Below are 24,655 nucleotides of genomic sequence, written 5' to 3'. Positions count from 1 at the left end.
TGTTCCTGTATTTTCTCTTTCAGGTCTGATATACTTCCTTCGATATCTGTGAACTTCCCAGCTAAATGTTTAAGATCATCATATTTCGAAATAAAGTCACGGAGATTGTCAGCATCTTGCATGACTTTTATATGCTATGAAGTGAGAAGAAAAGGAGAAGGAAAATAAAAGAATTATTTTTGAAGTGTGATTGTATTTACATTGGATGTTATTGTGAACAAATCAAGCTGTAATGGTAATAAGCAGAGAGTTTCAGATATCCTCCAGCTACCCCCCCCCCCCCCCGGGGTCCTAAAATCAACTATTTTTCACCCCTCAGTGAGGCGACTATTAGCTAACAAAAACAGCAAAGAGCGAGCAAACTTGAAGCGGGAACCTCGCCATGTAATCAGATATCCAGGCACATAGAGCCACAAGCCTCGTTCATCAAATTTGCAGGGATCTGACCAGGAAAGAGTATTTTCAGTCGAGACATTTGTAACTCATAATTACGTATGTGATGCTTGCTCGCAGCTTTATATATGAGAAGACATACAAATGTCCGAATAGAGAATACGACTTCTCACGCAACGCAAAGGAACCCTGGGCTACACCGAGCAATAAATACCGAATTCTTCAACAAAGTGTTTAAAAGAGTCTATGTCACGCCCCAAACAGCAACTTCTGAAATCACTCTCTATGCCTTTGAGTCAAGTGCTACCCAAATCTACATTGAGAGTTGCGCCGCTGTAGGTAGTTATCAGCAAGTAAAAGTGGCAGATGGGCGTGTCTGAAAGCCAAGTCAGTCGACGTTTTTCGCCTTTCCGAAGCTCACACGAACGTTTATGCAAGTTTTTCACAACTCAAAAAGTTCAGTCTGAAAATAATTGTGGTTCCATTTGTATAATGTCCAAACTGATGACCTTCCTAACTCAGAGACATTCTCCACTGACCATGGTTGAAAGCTGTTCGTTTGGTAGCTGCGAGGACAAAGGCGGTTCGGGTGTAAATTTTATCCCTTCCCTCGCAATTCGTACCAAGCCTCGCCAGGTGCCTGCAGGCGTCCTGCAGAATTAGCAAATCATGTCACGCATCGTTTACGTTACGCATCGATACAATAGATAAATGTGACAGAACAGGCCCCGAGGAAAGGTTTTGAAGATAGTTGCCATGGGCGTGACGTAGACTCTTAACAAAGTAATGACTTCTTTAATCCCTTCACACAAATCATATTTTACAAGTTGTTCATTCACTATCAAAATGATTACATATACACAAAATGTTCGTGACTGTTCTGGTTTTTTATCAATTTGTATTTATACCAAGTGTGACTGCCTTAAATTTACCAATTAAAACATATAAAAGGTCAAAACATCTCCTGAAATTCAGTCTCGTCATTTATACGCACATTATCAATGGGTCACAGAGACGGTGATTTCAACAACCTTTCATCAGTTTTCTCGGGTTATAGAAGAACTTGTAATTGTCATGCTACAGGCTGTTTCATACGCTAAGCAATCTTCAGCAAACCTGATGATTTCAAAATTTCCTACATTTTCAGTATATATATATATATATATATATATATATATATATATATATATATAATATATATTGTAAATATGTACGTATGTATGTATGTATGTATACAGATGTCCTCTCGATGCGGAAAGCAGAGCGTTATTTTATATATATATTTATCACATGAACTGGCCCGAGATCCTACCTGTGTGACGTAGAACAGGACGGATAAGAAATCCGAATTACTCCTGTTGTACGTCATCAACCGGAACTTTTTTCTTGCATAGACCATAGACGTGATCGGTGGCGTGCAATCATGACATTTTTACAAAAAGGTGACCCGATAAATCCACATATGGAAACATAGAAGGCATGTCAAGCGAAATTTGGAGTCGCTTAAACTATAGCTGTTCCCGAGAATCGAATGGGGATACCGCCGATCGCTTAGCTTACGTCGCAGCGCCAGTCGAGTCGCGACGTAACGCTCAATAGAGAGGTTCGGCTAAAGTAATATTTAAAGCCTAATCACTTCGCTCAATGATATTGCCTATTGTATGAAGGATTGGATAGGATGCGAGCATCGTTGCTTCACACCAAACACAACGTATTCCTTTACTGAAACCTAGTCTACCATAAACTCTCAACCTCCCAATCCTTATTCTCCCAATCCTAATTCTCCCATTCCTCAATTCTCCCCATCCTCACATCGATATAAAATAAAGGACATTGAAAAATCATTTCACAAAAACTTCCCAGCCATTATACTATACCCTGACTTATATAACCTCCGGTATCAATCTGTCATAGATAGCGGATGCAATGAACTCGCCGAATTATTTGCCTGACAAATTCTTCTGACGTGTCACAGGAGCTGGCGATGGGTAGTCGTAACAATCCCCTTTTAAAGATGCCCGTGCATGGAGTTCCGTACTCCGATACTTTTACCCCTTCGGAGAGCCAAAGTTAAAATGGGATTACCTGGCAGATTTTCAGTCAACAAATGCTAAGCTGCAATGATTATGTACTTCTCCTGCAATGAACATTGTAGACGCCAAATTACTCTTATTTCTTGTTTCATTTTGGCTGACCTCTTGTGCTGTATGAAAAGCCTAGACTTTTGTGAGTATCGTCTGCCATAGAGGGCGTAGCTCAGTGACATTGACTTTAGATCATTCTGGATCAAGGACTGAACGAGGCCAGAGGGTCGGCGAACCAAAACACAAAAGTTTTACGGTTTCGTCTTGGTTTTGCGTTATCTACGGTAGTATAGTTTTCCGTAGTGAGTTGTTATAGTATTTCATAGGCATTAAATGATGCAGAAAGCATCTTAAAATGCATCATAACGTGAACTGCGTGTCTGAATAGCGACAGACAAATGACCTTGGTTGAACTGACAAGGTGAGTAGCAGCTACCCCGTGGAGTTGTTTATTCAAGGCTAGGCTAGACGGAATCAGTAAACTTGGAAGGCCCGCCTCCCTCTGAGGAACTGCAAAGGACAAGGTAGGAACCAGTAGGTTGCAGTAATATAGTAAAACTTTTGTGGAACAGAGAAGAGACTCTGTACATAAAGGCCGATTGATGAGACAAATTTCTACGCTGAGTTTCAACACGTGCTGAACGACCGGAAGGCCTGCGTAACAGTGAGCATACTGCATGTAGGAGGACACCGTCTAGTGGGGCGTACAGAAATTCTGAGAGAAATGTTTCATCATCGGATTTGGAAACTTTCGGGCAGTTTACAGACAGTATCTAGCTCAGACTGCGGCACTACAAGGCAATGGGAATACATCATGTCGGCAGTGTATAGCGGACCATTGAAACTACCGCGTATTCATAAAACTAATTAATATTCAAGGTCAACCACGTTTACGCGTCTGGTAATATTGAAACAGTGACAATATATTTGAGCAATATCATAGCACCAAATAGTCACGATGAGTGTTAAAGGTGAAGAAGGAGTGTTGGAGGACACATACACTGTAGATAGTGAACACGGAGCAGAAGCTTCCAAGCATGAATCAGTACAAACTGATAAGACACGAGATGAAGAAAAGAGAATGTTAAAAGGTTCCAGATCAGCTGCTTGTGGTCAGGTGACTGGAAAGATGAATCAATTGAAAGTTTTAATGGAAAATACAAGAAATATAGAGCTAGTGAAAAATGAATTGCAATCATGGGATAAGACGTATGAAAACTATAAGGCAGCAGATAGTAAATATCATCAGACATTAGACGAAGTAGAAAGGAAACAAGATTATCAGAAGCTGGTAGCACCTCGTCTGCAAGAATTTGATACATTTAGAAGACAAGTGGAGAATTGGCTGGCAAAAGCTGAGAGTACAGCCCTACAGCCAGAAGTAGATGTAAGGCCTGTTGATAGTGTCTCACAGATTGGACAAAAGGTGCATGTGCAACCAGCAAAGTCATGGGCAGGACGAAGTGGAGTATCTGCTTGCAGTAAATCCAGTAGCAGATGTAGCAATGCATCAAAAATAAATGCAGCTGCAAAGAAAGCTGAGCTATTAGTACAAGCAGCAGCTTTAAAGGAAAAACAAGCTTTACAAGAACGTGAAGCCAAAATACGCAGAAAAGAAGAAGAAGAGATTGAGGAAATTCACAGGAAAATGGAACTTTTACAGATTAACACAGAAATTGCAGCACAGGATGCAAAAATCAAAGTGTATGAACAGTATGAGGACCATGCTAGTGGTGTCAATGTGGATCAGTATTTGTCTGCCGAGTCTCATCAGGTCAGTGAAGTTGAAGGACAACTAGACTTGGAAAATACCACACACAATAAACAAATAACTCATAAAGATCACCAAGACCCTGACAGTAACAGTGATCACAGTTCTAGTGACGAAAGGTTTTCTGTTGTGATGCATCAACAAAATCAGATGACTAAGTTACTGATTGACCACAATAAGAGGGCTGCATTGCCACCTCAGAAAATACCAGTCTTCAAGGGAGACCCATTGAAATACAGATCATTTATTCAAGCGTTCAAACATAGCATCGAATCGAAGACAGATGATAGTGAAGAAAGACTGTACTATTTAGAACAGTACACTGATGATGACCCTAAAGAAATAGTGAGCAGTTGTGTGCATATGACTCCAGTTGAGGGGTATACCAGGGCCAGAAAGATATTGGAAGAGAAATATGGCAACGCCCACAGGATAGCTCAAGCATACGCCAAACAAGCAGAAAATTGGCCAGATATTAAGTCTGAAGATAAAACTGCAATGAATAAGTTTTCACTTTTTCTAACAAAATGTGAAAATGCCATGACAGGTGATCTTCACTTGAGGGAGTTAGACCACTACAAAAATCTACAGATGCTCGTGGATAAATTGCCATATAAATTCAGAGAAAAATGGAGAAGGAAAACGCATGAGTTACTACAGACACGTCCAGTTGTATTCAAAGATCTGGTTGAGTTTGTGAGTAAAGAAGCGGAAGTAATGTCAAATGTGATATTGGAAATTTAAATAGTGCACAGCAAAAGGAAAGGAGCTTGAACTCAAAGCGTGAAAAGAAGTCAAGCCCAAGGCCTAAAGGTACAAGTTTCGCTGTAAGCACAGAAACCAAGTCATCTGTGGCTTGTACATTTTGTGAAGAGACTACACACAACTTGAACAGTTGTAAGAAATTGATGACCAAACCTTTTAAAGAGAGACTACAGTTCCTGCGGTCTAAAGGGTTTTGCTATGGATGTTTAAAGAAAACTAATCACCTGGTAAAAGATTGCAATAGTAAGCTGACCTGTGATACGTGTAAGCGAACACACCCTACAGTGTTGCACAGGGAAAAGACTGAAGAAGGTACCACAGCAAACAAAGATGACAGTGGTAGTGGTAAAACCAAAGTTGGATATGTTGATGTTGTGTGCCAGAATGTCACAGCCAAGGATCTCAGTGGTGTTCCAGTAATTATGCCAGTAGTGGTGAACTGTAAATCCACAGGTGTGTCTTTGCAGACATACGCATTTCTTGATAATGGCAGTGATGCAGTTTTCTGTACTGACAAACTTAGGCGGCAGTTGAACGTTGGAGGGAGAAAAACCAAGTTGAATCTCCAACCTAAACTAGTCGACAGTTCTATTGTGAAAGACCTAGAAGTCACAGATCTGGATGGAAAGAACGTGATAGAATTGCCAACCATCTATAACCAGGATGAAATGCCCGTTTCGAAACGTAATATAGTGACACAGAAAGACATAGCACAGTGGCCTTACTTGAGTGATGTACGTTTGCCAGGTATTGATGCGGACATAGGGTTGTTAATTGGAAACAACATACCGAGGGCATTTGAACCATGGGAAGTTATAAACAGCCAGGATGAAGGACCGTATGCTGTAAGAACCTTATTAGGATGGGCTGTAAATGGACCTCTTAAAGGGGCCGGAGACACAGCAGTTCAAGCATCAATTAACAGAATCAAAGTGGAACCACCAATTGAACAGCAGTTGGCAAACTTCTTCAATCAAGAGTTTAGTGAAAGAAGAATTGATGATAAGCCTGAAAGGTCAGTGGAAGATCGCAAGTTCATGGATATGATGGTGACTGACACAAAGTATGAAGATGGTCACTATCAGGTGCCCCTACCCTTTCGACATTCTGATGTAAAGATGCCAGATAACCGATCGGTAGTAGAGCAACGCATAACACATCTTAAGGGAAATTTTCCAAGGATCAACAGTATCACACAGACTATAAGACTTTCATGCAAATATTCTGAACAAAGGCTATGCTGAAAAAGTGCCAGACCTTGAGTTGCAGTGTGAGGAAGGATTGAAGTGGTACATCCCACATCATGGAGTATACCACCCCCAGAAAAGGAAGATTAGAGTAGTTTTTGATTGTGGGGCAGAGTTCAAAGGAACGTCTTTGAATAGAGAACTGATGCAAGGACCAGATCTCAGTAACTCATTGGTAGGAGTTCTCACACGCTTTCGTCAATCGCCAGTAGCACTTATGGCTGACATAGAATCTATGTTTTCTCAAGTGATTGTACCTAAGGCTAGTCGTGACTTTCAGCGCTTTCTGTGGTGGCCAGAAGGAGATGTACATCAACCTCTGGAGGAATATAGGATGAAAGTGCACATATTTGGGGCAACATCCTCCCCAAGTTGTGCCAACTACGCTCTAAAAAGAACAGCTGAAGACTGTAGAGAGCATTATACTGAAGACATCATTAGTACCATTCTAAAAGACTTCTACGTAGACGATATGTTAAAGTCAGTACAGACGGATGAAGCTGGAAGGTCTTTGTCAAAGGACATTTGCGCAGTGTGTAGCCAAGGAGGTTTCCGACTAACCAAATGGGTTAGTAACAAAAGATCAGTATTGGAGTCTATTCCAGAGAAAGAAAGGGCAAAGGAGATTAAAGATTTAGACTTGGACCAAGATCGCTTACCCATTGAGAGAGCACTTGGTATGCAGTGGGACATAGAGTCTGACAGATTTGGATTCAATATCAGGATGAAAGACAAACCAGCAACAAGAAGAGGAATTTTGTCAATAGTGAGTTCAGTGTTTGATCCCTTGGGGATGGCAGCTCCAGCAGTACTGCCGGCAAAGATCATACTTCAGGACCTGTGTAAACAGAAGTTAGGCTGGGATGAAGAAATTCCTGGTAAGCTCAAGAAACGTTGGGAGAAGTGGAGGAAAGATTTACCAAAGTTGGAAGAAAACTACTTTGTAGAGCGATGTCTGAAGCCAGATGATTTTGGAAAACTAGTAACTACCCAACTTCATCATTTCTCAGATGCTAGTGAGTTAGGTTATGGCTCCGTTACATACCTACGTATTGTAACAGAACACGGTCAAGTCCATTGTACATTACTGATGGGTAAAGCGCGGGTAGCGCCAATGAAGCAAATCTCAATCCCTCGTATGGAATTGGCAGCTGCAACGCTGGCAGTTCGGGTAAACAAGAGCCTGAAGGAGGAGCTAAATGTTCAGGTTGATGAAACGTTCTTTTGGACGGATAGCATGACTGTTCTACGCTACATCAGCAATGAAACAGCAAGATTTCACACCTATGTTGCAAACAGGGTAACCTTGATTAGAGAGGGATCCACGCCAAGTCAGTGGCATTATGTTGAATCCAGCCAGAATCCAGCTGACGAGTGCTCACGGGGACAGTCAGTCGACAAATTCATCAAAAATGAGCGGTGGCTCAATGGACCCAAGTTCCTTTGGAATTCTGGTGAGGTGTGGCTTTGCAACCAAGGAGTTGATCACTATCAAGAGTTGATGGGATTGCCGGATAATGATCCAGAGGTCAGAGGTGAAGCAACGGTCAATGTATTGTCTGTGGATGTGTCAAATGAGACTGTGTACAAGTTGATCGATCACTATTCCAGTTGGTGTGCCTTGAAGAAAGCGGTGGCATATATTCTGCGGATCAAACAGATGCTGACGGACAGAAGCAAGAGTAGAAAGAGAGAGGATGAGATCAGTCTGTATAAGCAGTCTAAATATCTCAGAGTCAAGGACCTGCGAAAGGCAGAAACAGCGATTATAGGCTTCATTCAACAGGACGTTTTTCAGGAAGAAATTTCCACATTGACCGGGAAAAAAGTTCAAGGAAGTGGAGTGAAACGTAACAGCTACATCCGCAAATTAGACCCAGTAATCAGCAGTGATGGTTTATTGAGGGTAGGTGGAAGACTCAGTCGAGCAGCGCTACTGAAGAGATGAAGCATCCACTGATTGTACCAAAGGGGACGCACGTGGCAACGCTAATCCTACGTGAAATCCATGAGGACGTCGGGCATATGGGAAGAAACAGTGTACTTTCTAGGTTGCGAGAAAAGTATTGGATAGTAAATGCAAATTCAGCAGCCAGGAAGCTCATCAGTAAGTGTGTTACATGTCGACGTCTGAAATCCAAGCCCAGAGAACAGAAATGGCAGATTTGCCAATGGATCGTGTGACACCAAACAAACCACCATTTACCAGTGTAGGTGTTGACTATTTTGGGCCTATCGGAGTAAAGCGAGGACGCAGCATGGTGAAAAGATATGGTGTAATTTTCAATTTCCATTCGCGCTGTACACCTTGAGAAGGCAGACAGTTTAGCATGTATCAATGCTCTGCGGAGATTGATAGCCAGGAGAGGTAACATAAGGGAGATACGATCTGACAACGGTACCAATCTGGTTGGAACCCAACGAGAGTTGAAGAAAGAAAAAGATAATTGGAATCAGGCCAAGATCCATGGTTTCCTGTTGAGAAAGGGTATTGATTGGATTTTCAATCCACTGGCAGGATCACATTTTGGTGGTGTGTGGGAACGCCAAATACGCACAGTTAGACAGCTGCTGCAAGCAATTGCAAGGGAGCAAATTCTAGACGATGAAGGTTTGGATACACTTCTTTGTGAGGTTGAATACATCATCAACAGCAGACCTATTGGTACACCATCAGATGATGTTAGAGATCTGCAGGTACTCACGCCTAACATGTTACTGACAATGAAAGGCTCCAGTTTATCACCCTGTCTGACGGAAAAAAGAGACTTATATTCAAGAAAGAGATGGAGACAAGTACAATATATGGCTGACTTGTTCTGAAACGCTGGACCAAGGAGTACTACCTACTATGTTGCAAGAACGACAAAAATGGTAAAGCAAAAACCAAACCTTGCTATCGGTGATATTGTGCTCATGGTAGATGACAGCTTGCCAAGATGTTGTGGCCGTTGGAAGAGTTGTAGCAGTTATGCCAGATAGTAAAGGTCTAGTACGACGCGTGAAAGTAAAAATAAGATCCACCATATTGGAACGACCGATCGATAAACTGTGTTTGTTGTTGGAAGCTGGTTAAGTAGTTGATCATGATAAATATAGTGGTGTTAACTGTGAACAGTTACAGTTTAATATTGTTGTTGTGTTTAATCAAAGTTCAATTTGAATCACTTTAAAAATTTCAGTAAAATTTCAAATTTTCTTTTCCGTGCTTAAATATTGAGAGAGACATCTTGAAGGCACACAACAGTTGTTCTCAAGTAACAGACATATGAAGTACATTTGTATGCAGCTTCAAAACATTCATTTTACAAGATGTAGTAATCATTTGGCGCCATTGTGTATTTATACAAGAAAATTGTCACATGGAACATTATTGACAATTAGGGGCCAGGATGTAGACGCCAAATTACTCTTATTTCTTGTTTCATTTTGGCTGACCTCTTGTGCTGTATGAAAAGCCTAGACTTTTGTGAGTATCGTCTGCCATAGAGGGCGTAGCTCAGTGACATTAACTTTAGATCATTCTGGATCAAGGACTGAACGAGGCCAGAGGTCGGCGAACCAAAACACAAAAGTTTTACGGTTTCGTCTTGGTTTTGCGTTATCTACGGTAGTATAGTTTTCCGTAGTGAGTTGTTATAGTATTTCATAGGCATTAAATGATGCGGAAAGCATCTTACAATGCATCATAACGTGAACAGCGTGTCTGAATAGCGACAGACAGATGACCTTGGTTGAACTGACAAGGTGAGTAGCAGCTACCCCGTGGAGTTGTTTATTCAAGGCTAAACTAGACGGAATCATAAACTTGGAAGGCCCGTCTCCCTCTGAGGAACTGCAAAGGACAAGGAGGAACCAGTAGGTTGCAGTAATAAACATATTTAGGTTTCTGAAGGTCAAGTCGTTATGGGAGACTTACTCCTTCCTGCCAAAACTGCTTCTATGTAGAAACACTCGTGTCCGATCCCCGTCTGGGGGCGCCCTCTGGCTTACCCAGGTAAAGTTATCCGACGCTAAACACTGATCAACTGTAAATACATCACTTAATACATCTTTCAGTTTTGGAATGCCAAACTGAGCAAAAAGCCCTTGTAAAATTTACAGAGGGCGCCCCCAGACAGGATCCTGCAACTGGCAGGCGGCCGTAAGGCCAGGGCTTTTAGTATTCGCCCCCCTGTCTAAGGGAACCACTACTGAGAAACGACAAACTATTTTGCATTTTACACTTTAATGATCTTCTGCAAACTTAAACCACAACAAAATTCCCTCGGGAATTGACACAACAGATAAAGCACTTCAACTCTGTCGCTGAGATGTACTAACTGACTTCTCCAACTCGTCGAACTAATTTTTTCTCTTTCTGTAACTCCGACAGTTGGAGCCGCATCTACAAGCACATACACAGAAAGGCAGTTTCACAATAGCACACCTCAAATGTCTACAAGTTTCCTCTCCGAAAACTGCAACGGTGGGCATCACATACATCACCTTGCTATAAGCTTACGTTCAATCCCTCACAGGGAGAAATCCGTAACCATTTAGCCGTGGCCGTGACCACAGTTACTACATCTTCCATACTCTCGCAGGGAAGATAGGGTGGGCATCGCATGCAGCCACCTTACTATACATTCCGTCCCTCACAAGGGACTACATCATTCCCTCGCAGGGAAGACAGGGTGGGCATCGCATGCAGCCTTCTTACTGTACATTCCGTCCCTCACAAGGGACTACATCATTCCCTCGCAGGGAAGACAATGTGGGCATCGCATGCAGCCACCTTACTGTACATTCCGTCCCTCACAAGGGACTACATCATTCCCTCGCAGGGAAGACAGGGTGGGCATCGCATGCAGCCACCTTACTGTACATTCCGTCCCTCACAAGGGACTACATCATTCCCTCGCAGGGAAGACAGGGTGGGCATCGCATGCAGCCACCTTACTGTACATTCCGTCCCTCACAAGGGACTACATTATTCCCTCGCAGGGATCACGGGGTGGGCATCGCATGCAGCCACCTTACTGTATATTCCGTCCCTCACAAGGGACTACATCATTCCCTCGCAGGGAAGACAGGGTGGGCATCGCATGCAGCCACCTTACTGTATATTCCGTCCCTCACAAGGGACTACATCATTCCCTCGCAGGGAAGACAGGGTGGGCATCGCATGCAGCCACCTTACTGTACATTCCGTCCCTCACAAGGGACTACATCATTCCCTCGCAGGGAAGACAGGGTGGGCATCGCATGCAGCCACCAAATATACATTCCACCCCTTACGGGGAAAAGAAAAATTGTGGGCGATGTAAGAAACTGTGCAAGAAACTCTTAGACTTCATTTATTAACTCGTAATTATATGCATTTTCAATTCTCTCACATGAAAATAATGGGACAACTGTGCCAAACGTGGGCAACTTGTATAGTTTGCCGCACAGCTAAAATGAGTGGCCCACTGCCATACACAAATTGTAATGATGAAGAGCTATGTCACTGTCATCGTGGGTGTGCATCCATGCTGTCATATGGTCTTCGTAATATCTGACATAAAATCCATCCACAATACTCGGCTCAGTCTAAAAATACACGTACCTGAACGCTTTCTTTACCGGAGGTTGGACATCCCCACTAATGATGGTGGACGCCATACCGGCAAACGCACGTGGCACAGTAAGGGGAGCTGAGTGCCCGGCACAGGTGGCCATGAACGTAGCAACTGCCAGAACTAATCGTTGAATCTGGATTTCTCCGTGCGCTGAAATGCCTGGGCAGTCGCCGAGGTTGCACTGTTGGTATGAAGGGTGGAAGCTGAAACCATCCTGAGCTCGTTGTCGTCGGCGCCCTGGCTGTGTGAGGAATGACACCTTGTGTTCCCTGGGGACTACTTTATACTTTGTTGTATTCATGAATATTTATGAGTTCACACCTGGCGGAATATTTTCGCTATGTGCTTAGGCTTTGAATACACGTTTTACGCGAACGTGAACGCGTAACGTCACGAATTTCTGCGATGATGTCATCGACTTGTGCGTACGTTCTTCACGTACACGGAGCCGGCGTCGCGTATTTACGTGGAGACAGCTGTTTTCACGTAATTTGTAAACGTGTAAATTTATTCTCATCTTTAGGTATCAAAACATGGTAAAAACTGTGAATCATTCATGCGCAGTGTTAGTTGGATATATGATAGTGACATCCTCAAAGATATTCATGTATTTTCGTTATTTTTATGTGCAATTTCTTCGTCGATTTGCGGCATACGGGCAAACCATTGAGCTATCCCTGTGATGCGGAAACAGACTATACGCGGACCCAAGCCGGGCCGAATCATTTCTTGCGCGTGCCAAAAGAACGGTTGGCGTATTGCGTAGCCAAACGGACTTTTGCACGCGAACGTGTACGCCAACGCCAACGTGGATTCTACGCGTTCACGTTCACGTAAAACGTGTAGCCGAACTTCTCTAATGTGGACGTCGTACCTGGCGATCCCGGTTGTATAAACCTGAAATGCACACCTCAACGGAAGTTTCAACTGAATAAATGAGTACAGTATAATCTTCGGGAAAGCGACATAGGAGGCATAAGCATAAAGTCATTCGACTAACAACGATAAATTCCTTCATCATACAAAAATTCTCGCTCGGAATCAAACCTGTAGTGCGGCGTAGGGCTGTACACAGCGAAGACATCAGCTGTTGAGCTGTGCAGTGCAGCGCTGTGGAACCCGATGTACTTCGAAAGTTGACTCAGACAACACTCAAAACAGAGTTTCCGTCAAGTAAAATTAGGATGTATCTACGGGTGAGATATATGTCACTGCAAACATCAAAGTCCTTAAGACGAAAACATTGACGACCGACATTGGGATTCACGAGTTGACACCGGCAAGGCAGAGATCAGAGACCGATGACGGCAGCGTTGCGGGTATAAACATGCAATGAGGTACACTGTCACCGAACGGAATCTTTCGCGCTCGCCACGGTCGTAAACTTGTGTGATATTTTGAAAAGCCACGGAATCTCTGAGAATGAGAATTACTATTTCGATCGTGTCGTTGCATTTACTTCATAAATCTATTTGTAAATATTCTGAATAACTCTGAATACTTGGCTATCCGTCGCTAGCACGATGAAAGTTATGTCCACCGATAGCCGACTCGCGACTTGCCTTGGCCTCAGTACAGCGTGAGACAATGAATGACACGTTCACGTGACCGAATCCGTACGTTTGGTTGGTTGAGATACCATTCGCTGTTTCCAATTTCAGCTTGATAGGATTTATGAATGAAAGTATCTCCTGGGTTACGGACCGCTTCACTCTTTAAATGAAAGTAATCCGAGTAAGTAAAACACAAATCGCGACGAAATCCATGCAATTTGTTACGACAATTTTGATCAATCTAGGTCAAAAGAAAAATAAGAAGACTGTTCATGTGATAAATATATAATCCCATGGTATTTTTATCTGTTTGACGTCATCGTATACAACTTCTCGCCTTCCGCTCGAAATTGTACGGCTCCGCAAAAAACACTCGTATACGATGACGTCAAAACAGAGAAAAATACCATGGGATTATATATATATATATATATATATATATATATATATATATATATATATATAGCATATATATAGGCATATATATAGGCACATATATATAGGCAAATATATATTATATATATATATATATATTTATAATATATACATAATTGTATATAATATATGGTATAATAACACAAATTACTGCAAGTACAAAGTAATAATATCTGTTTATATATATATATATATATATATATATATATATATATATATATATATATATCGGATAAATAATTTGCACGCGTCTACTGATCTGCTTGTATATTTTCTGTTTATTCTGTTGTAACTTTGATACAACGTTTCGTCCTAAAGGTAGGACTTCATCAGGTTTAAGATGCAGTTTTGTTGGAAAGTGGCTACTTTCCATCTGCGCCACACATAAACGACATCTTCAACCTGATTAAGTCCTTCTTTTAGGAGGAAACATTGTATCAAAGTTACCAACAGAATAACCAGAAAATATACATGCAGATCAGTAGACGTGTGCAAATTTATTTATCCGCTATTACCAACCACGCTACGAACAACACTGGGAGCTATCTGTACATCTCAAGTATACGATATATATATATATATATATATATATATTATATATATATATATATATATATATATATATATATATATATATTTTTTTTTTTTTTTTTTTTTTTTTTTTTTTTTTTTTAAAGAGATATTCTGACAATACAGTGTGTGCATAACATAAGAACGTGCGGGACCAACAATATACGTGCAATTTTTATGAGACTGAATACTTACCGTTCTGCGCATCTCGCTCTTTTCCATTTCATATTGATTTACGTCATCTGCATCGGTGGCTCCCTTTTTTCAAGGGAAATTAAAATTATTACTGACTTGACAGAAAAGTTAAATACAATTACATGATTTTCCGTGCCAGAAATAGGTATTATGTAAATGTTAATTAAATGTCTTATAGCAATTGTACTACAACACAACACTGTAAGTACAGGTTAACACATTACATTCAATTTCCATCAATAAATATGTGTGCCATATCTCTCAGAAACCATGAGATGGTGTGTACTTGGATTTGAAACAGAAACCAGAATACTATTCATATCATTGAATGTGAACTTTGTAGTGATAATTTAAGGTCGTTGACTAACTGAGTCTCCGGGCCGAGCTTTTCATGCGTACAGAACTGCGCGGAGAAGACTCCTCTCTACGGCAAGAAAAACAGACTGCTTTGTCCTAAGTTCAGACAAAATTGTTCTATATTCGCAAAAAAGTACTTTATAAGATTTCAGAATCATTATGGTATTTTCTTTTCAATTGTTCAAAAAATGATCTGCTACTTTTAAATCTAGCTTTTCAAAAGTTAACAAAATAATAGCAATTTCATGATACAGCACAGCGCAACTCATAACAAAACATTCAGCTTGCATTCTGCGACAAAAAGGTGCCAGAATTGTCCTCCGACTTTTGTCGAAACAGAAGTATACTGGTCGGAATTAGATTCCCATGTCTATCAGAGACAAAAGTGTTGGTAGAAAGAGACCAGGAATATCGAATATCAAATGCATACTGAAAGTCAGTGCGGAAACTTTGATTTTCTCACCAACTTATGACATTAGATTGCCGTTGCTATTGGTGAAATCACCGCAAGTTGGCAGACTTTGGGCAACTTTTGAATGCTGCTCTCTGTACAAAATTGGAATTCTAGAAGATATTCTAGAAGATATTATACATTATAGCAACACGATTGGAACTGCAGTGGGAGAATTGGATCATTATATTTTTCAAATTTCAAAAAAGTGTCAGGTGCCATATAGCTGAAAGTTGCAATTTTACAATTATCTCATAAAACAAGTGCATTGCTTAAAGAGAAAAGCAGATGAGCTTACATTGCAAATTAAACCGACATTAGTCCACTATCCAATTATGTCAAATTAGTTGCAATAGTGTTTAGCCAAAACAAGGCTCGAGGCAGAGGACCATTTGCTCGATGTCAGGAAGCAAATGGTCTCAGGCCTCAGCGTACATAGTCCCTCGTATGGGTTATAAAGTTTTTATTACATGCTCCTCTGACATAATTTTCACTTGAAAAAATTGAGTGTATTTGCATATAGCAATTGGGGAAAATCCGTTAAACAACGATTTTTATTACCGAATGGCGAATTGATATATATGAGTCACCGTTATGCGGTTTATGTCTAATTTTCCAAAATTGTAATTCCCATGTAAACTAAAGTATGCAATTTGATCCATTTTTAATTACGAAGTTGTCCAGTTGAAAATAGTCAAGCTTACAGGTCACTTTCAGTGAAATAATGACTTTGCAGCCAGCTATGTTATCAACAAGTTACAAGATTGGGCGCCATCACGGCATGTAATAAATGTAAAACGTCCAAAATTAATGATTATTTTACCTGTATGGCTACGGGATGATTAGGCTGCATTTCTGGGGCACTGGATTAAAATTTCTGTCACACTCCTTTAATACAAACTTTTAATACAGCTTTCCAAGTCAAAAGCTAGACGATGGTTTTAATAAAATAAGTGTAATACTTACTCCGCTGTTGAAGAATCCTCATGAGAACAGAATAAATCATTGAGTGAATTAATCATATTCTCAAGGAGAAGGTTTTCCTTTTCTTGTAAAATTTCCTTCCAGATGTCCTCATCCTTGACCTGTAGATATCATCATAGAGTAACCTACCTAATCGTATAAATTCGAATTTTTAAAGAGACATCAAAGGTAGTGTGTGTGTGTGTGTGTGTGTGTGGGTGTGGGGGGTGTGTGTGTGTGTGTGTGTGTGTGGTGTGGGTATGAGACACGTGGCGCGTGCGTCTGTGTCTGTGAGGTGGTGTACATACATGAACGCAATGCTACAGTGATTGTGGTGGTACCACAAGTGTGTATAACGACATCTACGGTGCAGTCATGCGTTGCACCTTTTATGAGGTGTTAAGGTTGCGTTGCACTTAACCAACTTTTTCAAACATGAAGAACACAAAACGACAATTTTGCTTTGCATATCTTTTCCCATCTTTGAATGGTAGCGGTTGAAAGACTCACACTCAAAAAAGTAATTAAATCATGATAAGCAAAATTGAAAATACTCTTATTCAAAATGTAAGAACTATATTGCCAAACAAAATTGTCGTTTATTATAAAGTATTTAAACAACATATTTTGAAAATTTCACAAGATTTGACCCAGCTAGAGTGGAATTTTTTCCCTCTATTTTGAAATGTTGAAAACGGGAGAAAAAAGAAGTCAGAAGCACGACTTTGCAAAACTGTACATTTCTTTCTCGTCAACTTACGACCGCTTGTCAAACTAAAAGTGAATACAACCGATATTTTAATCTTGCGTTAGCATATTAATTAAAATAAAATGAATCTATGCAAAAATGATTTTGAGCAAAATACGCTAAGTTATGTACAAATCAATACCACACTAACTGCGATTGTACCATCAAAATAATTTTCTAGCCAATCTAAAACTTGTGACAATATGCACAGTACAAATAATCAAGGCAGTCTGACGAGTGCATAACAGTGCTTACTGTGATTATGCATTATATTAGTTACACGTCTCGTTATAGTACACGTCAGACACCATGTTTTGCATCGCCAACCTTCAGGAGTGACATGAAACGGCCAACTCATACAACATTGATTGGTATGTCTCTGTATGTAGCATACGTCGACCATGACTCAATAATGACTAGATGTAACCCGATGATGTTAACTTACATGCGATGCGGTCGCTGTGCAAGACGTTCGTTCTTCTACAGGCAGTGTAAATGAGAACAGCACATATAGTCCGTGGGCTGGAGGGGCCCACCGTGCACCCCCCCCACATCCCTACTTCTTGGGTATTTTTTTGTTCTTTAGGACCTGCTGAACAAGAAAAAAGATGTTAACATTGGATATTTTGGGATGCACTACCTATCTGGGCTGGTTTTTGATTTGCATGTACCGCAAAAAATGGCGAAAAATGGGTAGGGGTAGGGGGTACTATATCCTCCCCTACATTGAGTAAACTAGCATGAAATAGCACAAACCATACATTTTTGGAAAGCTGAGATTCTGCTCTTTACGAGGAATACCAACTTTAGCAAAATTAATTTGTGTACACAGAATAGGACGACTTTAAAATGAATTTTTTTGACAATTTTGAAATTTTTTACCCAAAATACCATGTAACAATTGTGATTTACTTGTTATTAAGCAAAATTTTGACAGCTTTTTGTGTTTGAATTATTTATTCCCACATATTAAACAAGAAAAAAAGTGTTAACATTAGATATTTAACTATACACTACTTCTCTTGAGTCAATTTTGAATTGCGTGTATCTGTATGGGGTGTGCAAAAGCTAGGGGTAGGGGTACAACATTCTTACCTTGATGAAGTAAACTGGCTTGAAATGCCATATACCTTATAGTTTTAGAAAGCTTAGATACTGGTCTTTCTAAAATGCATAAAGTTTTAGTGAAAAAATATGACGTCATAGAATTGGATAACTTTAAATCGATTTTTTCTGGTAATTCAGTATTTTTAACTGGAAGAAAATACGATAACTATTGTTTCCTCCTTATGAAGCAAATCAAACACATTTATGGATGTTATTTACTAATTACAATGTGCTGAAGAAGAAAATAAATGTCAAAATTGGGTATTACCATGCATTATTGTCTCTAGTCACTAAAATAGCAAGTTTTGCTACATTGGTATACCGTGAATGGGCATTTTATTGTTATGCAATGAACTAATGCACAGCCTTAAAAAGAAGACTCGAAAACGTGCACACATAGTCATATTGCCATTTTCTCCTTCAAGTAAATAGATTATTGACGACTGTCTATTGTTATAATTTAATTTTTAAATATTTTTCTATAAAATAATTTTGTTAAGGCGTATTTGGAAAATTGTCTATGCCTCCTTATCTTACTTTATATACAGCAAGCATTACTAACAATCTGTTAGGCCGACGCTAGAGGGGGCGTCTACGTGCACCTCCCCCCTCACCCCACAGGATAACAAACCTGTAATTTTCAGAAGCCTTGGATCCCTAGAATAAGAAATGGGATTTTAACAGACAAAATATAGGGACTCAATAGCTGTTACGGTCATGTTTTGAAGGGTACCACAAAATCACGATTTTGTGACCCACGTGGATTTTTTGTCAAACCTGACTTCTTGTACGTGATCTGCTGAGCTTACTGTTTAACATGATCTAGGTTATGGGGTATCATTAGAAAGGTGATTTATTCTTCTTGAAATGGTATATAGCAATATGCAATATCTTCTATAGTTTTTATGAAATAGGGCCATAATTTACCCCATACCCAAAGTTTTATGTCACAAATTACTGTCAAAACTAATCTAAATTCCACCAATTATTTACCTATACATAATACAAAAGGCAATACTGTGTATTAACTTTGTGTTATTTGCTACAGGTACATGTTAGAAACTTGGAATAAACTTTTAACAGAAAAAATATTGGGATCCTGTAGCTGTAACAGTCATATTTTGAAGGGTACCGAAAATCACAGTATTACTGACTCGCATTCATTTTTGTTAAACCTGTCTTCTTGTAAGTCTTCTGCTGAGCTTATTTTGAACATAACGAGGCCAATGGGGTACCATTAGAAAGTTAATTTACTCTTCTTTAAAATGATATGTTGCAATATGCAATATCTTCTATAGTTTTCATGAAATAAGATCAAAACTTACCCCATACTCCAACGTTTTATGTCGCAAATTACCATCAAAACTAATCTCAAATTCTACCAATTATTTTCCTAGACACATTACAAAAGGCAATTCTTAGTATAAAATATATTTTATTTGGTACAGGGACATGTCAAAAATATGAGTTAGACTTTAAAGAGACAAAATATTGGTATTGAATGACTGTTACTGGCATGTTTTGAAGGGTACTGTGAAGTCAGAGTATTACCGACTTGCATATGTTTTTGTTAAATGTGTCGTCCTGTAAGTTTTCTGCTGAGCTTACTTTTTACCATAGCCTAGAGTATGGGGTGCCATTGGAAAGACAATTTATTTGGCTTTAAAATGACATATTGTAATATGCAATATCTTCTATAGTTTTTATGAAATAGGACCAAACCTTACCCCATACCCTAAAGTTTTATGTCACAAATTACTGTCAAAACTAATCTTAAATTCTACCAATTATTTACCTAGACATTATACAAAGGGCAATGATTTGTATCAAATTTGTTTTATTTGATACAGGTAAATGTTAGTAACTTGAAATAAACTTTTAACAGAAAAATATCCAGATGCTCTAGCTGTAACAGTCATATTTTGAATGGTACTGCAAAATCACAGTACTGCCAACTCGCATACATTTTTGATAAACCTGTCTTCTTGTAAGTCTTCTACTGAGCTTACTGTTTAACATAATGTAGCAAGTTGGGCATCATTAGAAAGGTGATTAACTTTTCTTTTAAATGATATATTGCAATATGCAATATCTTTTATAGTTTTCATGAAATAGGACCACAACTTACCCCATACCCCAAAGTTTTATATTCCAAATTACCGTCAAAACTAATCTCAAATTCTGACAACTATTGACCGGGACATAATATAAAGGGCAATGATTTGTATTAAATTTAGTATATTTGCTTTAGGTTCATGTTAGAAACTTGAAACGAACTTTTAACAGAAAAAATATTGTGATGCTGTAGCTGTAACAGTCATATTTTGAAGGGTACCACAAACTCACAGTATTGCCAACTCGCATACGTTTGGTTAAACCTGTCTTATTATAAGTCATCTGCTGAGCCTATTTTTTAACATAACCCGGCTATTGAGGTATCGTTAGAAAGGTAATTTTTTCTTCTTTGATATGACATATTGTAATATATAATATCTTCTTAAGTATTCAGGAAATATGACCAAAACTTACCCAACACCCCTAAGTTTATATTGCAAATTACTATCACTACTAATAAAAAATTCTACCAAACTTTTACCTAGACATACTACAAAAGGCAATGATTTGTATGAAATCTGTTTTATTTGCTACAGAGACATGTTACAAATATTAGATAGACTTTTAACAGACAAAATATTGGGAATGAATGGTTGTTGCTGTCATGTTTTGAAGGGTACTGTAAAGTCTCAGTCTTGCCCACTCGTATGTGTTTTTGTTAAATGTGTCATCTTGTAAGTCATCTGTTGAGCTTACTTTTTACTCTAACCTATCTTATAGGCTATCATTGGAAAGAAAATTTATTTTGCCTTAAAGTGACATATTGTAATATGAAATATCTTTAATAGTTTTCATGAAATAGGACCAGACTTACCCCATATCCCAAATTCGCAAACTGCAAAGTTTTCGAACAGATGTAGTTTGCACATAAAACTAAGGGCTGAGTAAGTTTTTTGCCATTTCATTACAACTACAGATGATAATGCACTTTATCATATGCTAAAATAAAGAGTGATAAAAGCTTTGATATGATACCCTATAATCTGCGTTATGGATAAAATAAAGGTTGGCAGATAAATTTCATGGAAACTTGTTTAATAAAATTTCACGGGTTTCAGCAACATATATCCTGCTATCCTTCAAACTATGATGCTAACAGCTATTAAATCACAATAATTATCCTGTTAATGGTATCTTTCATAGTTGGAAATGTCATTATAACAAATAAAATAGGTTTCATACAAAGTTTGTCTTTTTTATAGAATTTATCGAAATTAAATGCCAGTTTTGACAGCAATATACAACATAAAACTTTGGGGTATGGGGTAAGGTTTGGTCCTATTTCATAAAAACTATAGAAGATATTGCATATTACAATATGTCATTTTAAAGCCAAATAAATTGTCTTTCCAATGGCAGCCCATAATCTAGGCTATGGTAAAAAGTAAGCTCAGCAGAAAACTTACAAGACGACACATTTAACAAAAACATATGCGAGTCGGTAATACTCTGACTTCACAGTACCCTGCAAAACATGCCAGTAACAGTCATTCAATACCAATATTTTGTCTCTTTAAAGTCTAACTCATATTTTTGACATGTCCCTGTACCAAATAAAATATATTTTATACTAAGAATTGCCTTTTGTAATGTGTCTAGGAAAATAATTGGTAGAATTTGAGATTAGTTTTGATGGTAATTTGCGACATAAAACGTTGGAGTATGGGGTAAGTTTTGATCTTATTTCATGAAAACTATAGAAGATATTGCATATTGCAACATATCATTTTAAAGAAGAGTAAATTAACTTTCTAATGGTACCCCATTGGCCTCGTTATGTTCAAAATAAGCTCAGCAGAAGACTTACAAGAAGACAGGTTTAACAAAAATGAATGCGAGTCAGTAATACTGTGATTTTTCGGTACCCTTCAAAATATGACTGTTACAGCTACAGGATCCCAATATTTTTTCTGTTAAAAGTTTATTCCAAGTTTCTAACATGTACCTGTAGCAAATAACACAAAGTTAATACACAGTATTGCCTTTTGTATTATGTATAGGTAAATAATTGGTGGAATTTAGATTAGTTTTGACAGTAATTTGTGACATAAAACTTTGGGGTATGGGGTAAATTATGGCCCTATTTCATAAAAACTATAGAAGATATTGCATATTGCTATATACCATTTTCAAGAAGAATAAATCACCTTTCTAATGATACCCCATAACCTAGATCATGTTAAACAGTAAGCTCAGCAGATCACGTACAAGAAGACAGGTTTGACAAAAATCCACGTGGGTCACAAAATCGTGATTTTGTGGTACCCTTCAAAACATGACCGTAACAGCTATTGAGTCCCTATATTTTGTCTGTTAAAATCCCATTTCTTATTCTAGGGATCCAAGGCTTCTGAAAATTACAGGTTTGTTATCCTGTGGGGTGAGGGGGGAGGTGCACGTAGACGCCCCCTCTAGCGTCGGCCTAACAGATTGTTAGTAATGCTTGCTGTATATAAAGTAAGATAAGGAGGCATAGACAATTTTCCAAATACGCCTTAACAAGATTATTTTATAGAAAAATATTTAAAAATTAATTATAACAATAGACAGTCGTCAATAATATATTTACTTGAAGGAGAAAATGGCAATATGACTATGTGTGCACGTTTTCGAGTCTTCTTTTTAAGCTGTGCATTAGTTCATTGCATAACAATAAAATGCCCATTCACCGTATACCAATGTAGCAAAACTTGCTATTTTAGTGACTAGAGACAATAATGCATGGTAAATACCCAATTTTGACATTTATTTTCTTCTTCAGCACATTGTAATTAGTAAATAACATCCATAAATGTGTTTGATTTGCTTCATAAGGAGGAAACAATAGTTATCGTATTTTCTTCCAGTTAAAAATACTGAATTACCAGAAAAAATCGATTTAAAGTTATCCAATTCTATGACGTCATATTTTTTCACTAAAACTTTATGCATTTTAGAAAGACCAGTATCTAAGCTTTCTAAAACTATAAGGTATATGGCATTTCAAGCCAGTTTACTTCATCAAGGAAGAATGTTGTACCCCTACCCCTAGCTTTTGCACACCCCATACAGATACACGCAATTCAAAATTGACTCAAGAGAAGTAGTGTATAGTTAAATATCTAATGTTAACACTTTTTTTCTTGTTTAATATGTAGGAATAAATAATTCAAACACAAAAAGCTGTCAAAATTTTGCTTAATAACAAGTAAATCACAATTGTTACATGGTATTTGGGTAAAAAATTTCAAATTGTCAAAAAATTCATTTTAAAGTCGTCCTATTCTGTGTACACAAATTAATTTTGCTAAAGTTGGTATTCCTCGTAAAGAGCAGAATCTCAGCTTTCCAAAAATGTATGGTTTGTGCTATTTCATGCTAGTTTACTCAATGTAGGGGAGGATATAGTACCCCCTACCCCTACCCATTTTTCGCCATTTTTTGCGGTACATGCAAATCAAAAACCAGCCCAGATAGGTAGTGCATCCCAAAATATCCAATGTTAACATCTTTTTTCTTGTTCAGCAGGTCCTAAAGAACAAAAAAATACCCAAGAAGTAGGGATGTGGGGGGGTGCACGGTGGGCCCCTCCAGCCCACGGACTAATATAGATGCGTTGTGCTCATATAATGGGTTTATCATTGTCTTCGTAATTTCCTATATTAATTTGGATAGTGCATCGTATCGGTATAAGTCAAGGCACAGCTGCTCAGCTGAGAAAGTAACCTTCAGCAATCGTTCATCAAATTCCTGCCAACCTTTGCCCAAACAGCAGCATGTAATTAATTGACGAATTGCTTCAATCTTAAATGTTGGACAATGACATTGATAACAACTATCAAATTTATTTAATGTAGTTTACATATCTTATGCTCAATGTTGTAGGCTTTGGCATAAAATTACTTCATTCCAATCGCGCAATAGTTAGCGCTGTCAGGATTCAAATGTGACAAGTCTCTATTATTAGGTAATATGAAAATATATTTTTTGTTAGTAATACTAAGACATTGGGGCCATTGGTGGTTCCAATCCCCCGTTTGGTTGCGTGGAAGTTTCCGAATCTTACAAATAGAAACACAAAAAGATTCTTGCTGTTACGGGAAATTCCCACGTTTACCTTTTGTATTTCTTGTTTTGCTAATTCAATGTCTTCCATGTTATGTTCATACAATTTTGACTTCTCTGGTCTCTCTTTCTTGATCTCTTCCAACTTGTTGATAGCGAAGTTAAAAACCCTAGAAATGTTTTGCAACACTTGTTCAATTCATCATCTTTCAACTCCAACCAAAGAGGATGCTTGATGACATTTCTTGACTTTA

At 38.6% G+C, this 24,655-nt stretch overlaps 1 long non-coding RNA gene across 1 annotated transcript; it reads right to left on the bottom strand.

Moving 5' to 3' along the window:
* Nucleotides 1-45: 45 nt before the first annotated feature.
* LOC139143142 (uncharacterized) lies at nt 46-24,655 on the bottom strand. Its single transcript, XR_011554544.1, has 4 exons — nt 24,454-24,655; nt 16,391-16,509; nt 14,617-14,679; nt 46-134 (listed from the first exon to the last, which is right to left on the bottom strand). It is a non-coding gene; the product is annotated as an uncharacterized lncRNA (long non-coding RNA).

The sequence above is a fragment of the Ptychodera flava genome, chromosome 11 (assembly GCF_041260155.1).
Source record: "Ptychodera flava strain L36383 chromosome 11, AS_Pfla_20210202, whole genome shotgun sequence".
Classification (NCBI taxonomy): Eukaryota; Metazoa; Hemichordata; class Enteropneusta; family Ptychoderidae; genus Ptychodera; species Ptychodera flava.
Note: the sequence above shows the minus strand (reverse complement) of the source record. Positions and strands in the feature narration are given on the sequence as shown.